General features: G+C 47.3%; 1 protein-coding gene across 15 annotated transcripts in view; it reads right to left on the bottom strand.

Moving 5' to 3' along the window:
* Positions 1 to 5,840, bottom strand: part of DISP1 (dispatched RND transporter family member 1) — a 185,922-nt gene that overhangs the window by 22,861 nt on the left and 157,221 nt on the right. The window lies entirely within an intron of this gene.

Here is a 5,840-nt window from a genome sequence, read left to right as displayed (position 1 = left end):
ACCGGTTAATACCACGTGGTCAAACGCACGCCCAAACCAAACATAGTACCTCTGCCTGTTCTTTGGTTAGGTTTTCAGCCTTTTTTAACTGAGTAACACCCCAAGGCAGGTGGCATTTGCTCGGTGACACGGTCACAAGGATGCACTGGGGGCTGGGCACAATTCCCAGAGGGCTAGCTGGGGTCCCTCCCTCTCCCGCGGGAGAAAGGGTTTCTGCACACAAGTGGGGGACAGTGACATTGCTACGGGACGAGGCTCCCATCTGCTTAAGAAGCACTTACAACTCGGGTCGGGTACCGGTAACGAGCCGTAAGCCGTCCCCGCACCTGACCCCTGAGAACAGGCGCAGCCGCGAGAGCCTGGGCTCCAGGATCCCGTGGCCAGCGAACCGTGCTGTGTGCACAGCCCTCGGTCAAGGGCACAACGTTCCCACAGGGGAGGCCAATGGGTGCAGAGCATGGTGATCACCATAATGGGGTTGAAGCGGAGAGGCAAGGGAAGTTTTTAAAAAAGGTAACAGAGGGGCGCCTGGGTGGCGCAGTCGGTTAAGCGTCCGACTTCAGCCAGGTCACGATCTCGCGGTCCGTGAGTTCGAGCCCCGCGTCGGGCTCTGGGCTGATGGCTCGGAGCCTGGAGCCTGTTTCCGATTCTGTGTCTCCCCCTCTCTCTGCCCCTCCCCTGTTCATGCTCTGTCTCGCTCTGTCTCTCTCTGTCCCAAAAATAAATAAAAAACGTTGAAAAAAAAAAAAAAGGTAACAGAAAAAAAAGTATGAGAGAAAAGTTAACAAGAAACAGAAGAAAATGTGGAGAGGCTACACATGGTGTTTCCTTGTTTCCCTCACCTTTTAGCTCTCTTAGTAATGTCTGAGGAGAGAGTGGGAGGCCGTAGGGAGGGGGAAACGAGCAGGAACCGTGAACGGTAGAACCTGCAGTGTGCACGTGATGCTGTGGTCACACGAGCGGAGCCGCCGTCGTCACCACTCGTCACTGTGACAGCACCGCTGGCCGTGCTCCCCGTGCTGTGACTGTCCTCCCCGGACCCCCTCTCCCTGCACCCCTCCCCTCCAGCAACCACGTGTGTTCTCCGGGTCGATGGATCGGTTTCTGCCCTGTTTCTGCCTTTGTTTGTTGTGTTTTAGAGTCCACAAAACCATACGGTATTTGTCTTTCTCTGATTTATTTCACTGAGCATTATACCCTCTGGTCCATCCACGTTGTTGTAAATGGCAGGCTCTCACCCTTATTATGGCCGAGTGATATTCTAGTGTGCACGTGCACGTTTCTACATACCACATCTTTCTTCAAATTATTTTTTTTTAAACTGCAGTATTTTCTTTATTTAAATAATCTCCACGCCCAATGTGGGGCCTGAATACACGACCCCGAGATCAAGAGTCGCATGTTTGGGGCACCTGGCGAGGCTCGGTTGGAAGAACATGTGACTTTTGATCTCGGGGTTGTGACTTCAAGCCCCACGTTCAGTGTAGAGACTACTTAAAAATTTAAAAAATCTTAAAAAAAAAAAAAAAAAGGCACGTGCTCTACTGACTGAGCCAGCCAGGTGCCCCATTACCACTTCTTCATCCACTCGTCTGTCAGCGGTCACTCGGGCTGCTTCCAGACCCTGGCTACTGTAGATGACGCTGCCATAAACACAGGGGTCCACACATCCCTTCAAATTAGTGTTTTCATTTGCTTTGGGTAAATACCCAGTAGTGTGATTACTACTAGGGTAGTTCTATTTTTAACTTTTTGAGGAACCTCCACACTGTTTTCCACAGTGGCTGCACCAGTCTGCATTCCCACCAACCGTGCACGAGGGTTCCTTTCTCCCTGCATCTTGCCAACACCTGTGGTTTCTTGTGTTGTTTCTGGCCATCCTGACAGGTGTGAGGTGGTATCTCATGGCGGTTTTGATCTGTATTTCCCTGAGCATCTTTTCATGTGTCTGTTGGCCCTCTGGATGTTCTTCATGTATTTTGGACACGAACCCTTTATCAGAGGCCACATTTGTGAATATCTTCTCCCATTCAGTAAGTTGCCTTGTCATTCTGTTGACAGTTTCCTTCACTGTGCAAATGCTTTTTTATGGGGAGGGGCAGCAAAAAAAAAAAAAAAAAAAGGCTTGTTATTTTGGTGTAATCCTAATAGTTTATTTTTGCTTTTGTATCCCTTGCCTCGGGGGACGTATCTAGAAAAGTGTTGCTAAGGCAGATGTCAGAGAGTTTCCAGCTCATGTGTTCTTTCGGGATGTTTATGGTTTCAAGTCTCACTTTTAGGTCTTTAATTCATTTTGAGTCTATTTTTGCATACGGTGTAAGACAGTGGTTTCATTCTCATGTCGCTGTCCAGTTTTCCCAACATGATTTGTCAAAGAGACTCTTTCCCGTTGTATACTCTCGCCTCCTCTGTTGGAAATAGACCCTACAAGCCTGGGTTTATTTCTGGGCTTTCCATTCTGTTCCACTTTTTTTTTTTTTTTTTTAACTGAGGTAAAACGGACATAATATTATGTTAATTTCAGGAGCGCAACCTAATGATTCCATATTTGTATACATGAAAAATGACCACCAGAAATCTGGTTAACATTTATATAGCTTTGCGCATTTCTGAACAATTAAAACCCTTGAAGGAAATATACTTTCTGCTTCATGACAATAACCAAATGTCAGTAAGAAAGTGCCCTTTAAAGTAGCACATTTTGTCTCAATAGTCCCACTGGATTGTGCCTTTTTGTAAAAGGGCAGTGTGCAAATAACACCTTTTCAGTTCAGCGCTGACCTTTCATGGACCAGAGCTGACGTGTAAGGTCTGTGCCACGGGGTAACACCCACAGCTGCCTGGGTGATGGATCTCCTGAAGGCTCAGTGGACGTGACCAAGTGCACGTCCGTCCCACGCACCCTGGGACTACACACAAGTACAAAATACACCAGGCGGGCGGCGAAAGGGCCGGCGGAGGAGGACTAACATTACAGAGCATCTAACAAACAGCAAGCACTTTGTAAATGTTAAAGAGGATATGTAGCATATTTTTCCCTTTTTTTAAAAAAATATCATTCTCATATTGGCTAACATACAGTGTGCTCTTGGTTTTGGGGTAGATTCCCATGGTTCATTGTTTCCATACAACACCCAGTGTTCACCCCAACAGGTGCCCTCCTCAATGCCCATCACCCACTTTCCCCTCCGCCACCCCCCATCCACCCTCAGTTTGTTCTCAGTATTTAAGAGTCTCTTGTGGTTTGCCTCCCTCCCTCTCTGTTTGTAACTATTTTTTCCCCTTCCCCTCCCCCATGGTCTACTGTTACTCAAGTTCCACATGAGTGAAATCATATGATTATCTGTCCTTCTCTGCCTTATTTCACTCAGCATAATACCCTCCAGTTCTATCCACGTTGCTGCAAATGGCAGGATTTCATTCTTCCTCGTTGCCAAGTAGTATTCCATTGCATATATAAACCACATCTTCTGTATCCATTTGTCAGGTGATGGACATTTAGGCTCTTTCCATAGTTTGGCTGTTGTTGAAAGTGCTGCTAGAAACATTGGGGTACAAGTGCCCCTATGCATCAGCACTCCTGTATCCCTTGGGTAAATTCCTAGCAGTGCTGTTGCTGGGTCGTAGGGTAGTTCTATTTTTAATTTTTTGAGGAACCTCCACACTTTTCCGGGGCGTATTTTATTTTATTTATTTATTAAAAAAATTTTTTTTTAATGTTTATTCATTTTTGAGACAGAGAGAGACAGAGCATGAACAGGGGAGGGTCAGAGAGAGGGAGACACAGAATCTGAAACAGGCTCCAGGCTCTGAGCTGTCAGCACAGAGCCCGACGCGGGGCTCGAACTCACGGACCACGAGATCATGACCTGAACCGAAGTCGGCCACTCAACCGACTGAGCCACCCAGGCGCCCCTTCCGGGGCGTATTTTAAATAAATACTTGAGGATGAGGAAATTGTCTACAGCAAAGTAGGGAACCTGGTGGCAGAAAGATGTGAAGGAAATCTGGGACCGGAGATCGTCAGCTGGTGACCCTGGACAAGACCTTCCATTTCCCAGCGTTTGCGAGAAACGAGAAAGAGCCACAGACGAGCTGGCAGGGTGGCAGGTTTCTGCAAACCGGGGAGCACTTGCCCAAAACAAGAACGGCACCCCCACCACTCACTCCCCGTTCATCTGCAGATGCAGTCAAACCTCATTTAAGAAGGCTATCAGGAGGGGCGCCTGGGTGGCGCAGTCGGTTAAGCATCCGACTTCAGCCAGGTCACGATCTCGTGGTCCGTGAGTTCGAGCCCTGCGTCAGGCTCTGGGCTGATGGCTCGGAGCCTGGAGCCTGTTTCCGATTCTGTGTCTCCCTCTCTCTCTGCCCCTCCCCCGTTCATGCTCTGTCTCTCTCTGTCTCAAAAATAAAAAATTAAAAAAAAAACGTTGAAAAAAAAATTAAAAAAAAAAAAAAAAAAAAAAAAAGAAGGCTATCAGGAGACAAGGGCCCTATAATTCACAAGCGCTGCAAACCTTCCCGGGTCCCTTCAGAAGAGGCAAATGGCACTACCAGCTGAATATAATAAAAATAAATGGCATCACGCACGTAGGCCTAGGTAGAATGAGAGACTGTTAGGAACCCTGAACATTATCTCATTTAATCTTTGTTTTTACGAAACAGAGAGGAAGGTCCAGGATCACAGAGCAAGTCAATGGAGAGGTCTCAAAGGCACATTTGCCGACTTGATCCTGCGTTTTCTGGCCACGATCGGGAGGGGTGGGTGTTGGTGCCACGAGATCCTGCTTGTAAACAGAAAGGAGGCGGAGTGGGAAGGCCTCATTTCAGAGCAAGAGAGCGCAGGCCAGGATGCTTACGGAGGGGTGGTCTGCAGCGAGCTGACGGCAGCTGACGTGCGCACCTGCTAACAGAAGGTTGGGTAGACGCTGGTGCCCCATAGGTGCAACCCCGTGCAGGGAGTGCACACACATGCACACACACTGATACAGGAAGAACACCCAGGCAAACCAAGTGAGGACTTTCACAACAATTCACACTGTACTTATAGGAAAAACTAAATGCAAAATGTGTAAATGTGTTTTAAAAATGTGGAGGGGAACATGGCAAATCGATAGCCCTGTTTACTGCGGGGGAAAGAATCAAGGATACGTTTTACTTTGTATTTTTGAATTCGTGAGAACGTATTCATGAATTAGCTGTATAATTAAAAAGAAGTGAAAGAATTTTTATAAAGGGAAATTGCATATGTACTCATGTAGGTACGTGTGACTCAAGTCAAGAAATTGAAAATTTCTCTCACTGATACAGAATCCTATCAACTAGATAAAAAGAAGTAACACTATCCACAGATCACCATTTTTATTTTATTTATTGAAAAAAAATTTTCTTTGCAGTTATTTATTTCTGAGAGACAGAGAGGGACAGAGCACAAGTGGGGGAGGGGCAGAGAGAGAGAGAGAGGGAGACCCAGAATCCGAAGCAGGCTCCAGGCTCCAAGCCGTCAGCACAGAGCCCGACGTGGGGCTCAAACCCAAACCACGAGATCATGACCTGAGCCAAAGTGGGATGCTTAACCGACCGAGCCACCCAGGTGCCACTCTTTTTAAAGAACAAAATCCATTTCATCCAAAATCTATAGTTAATTCTGCTTGATTCAAATATTTACTGCACAGTTTAAGTGACTACAAGCAATTTCACCATCATTTTTGGAGTTGCTAGCTCTGGGCTCCTGACCAGGGATCAGGTTCAGGAGGCCTCAGAGCAGGACCTGTGGAGTCAGAGCCAGGGCCACTGCTCTGGGCAGTGTGCCAGGAAACTGTGACCCCCCCTCCCTGCCA

This window comes from Panthera tigris, chromosome F3, assembly GCF_018350195.1.
Source record: "Panthera tigris isolate Pti1 chromosome F3, P.tigris_Pti1_mat1.1, whole genome shotgun sequence".
Taxonomy (NCBI): domain Eukaryota; kingdom Metazoa; phylum Chordata; class Mammalia; order Carnivora; family Felidae; genus Panthera; species Panthera tigris.
The sequence above is the reverse complement of the archived record's forward strand: the minus strand, read 5'-3'. Positions and strand labels throughout refer to the sequence as shown.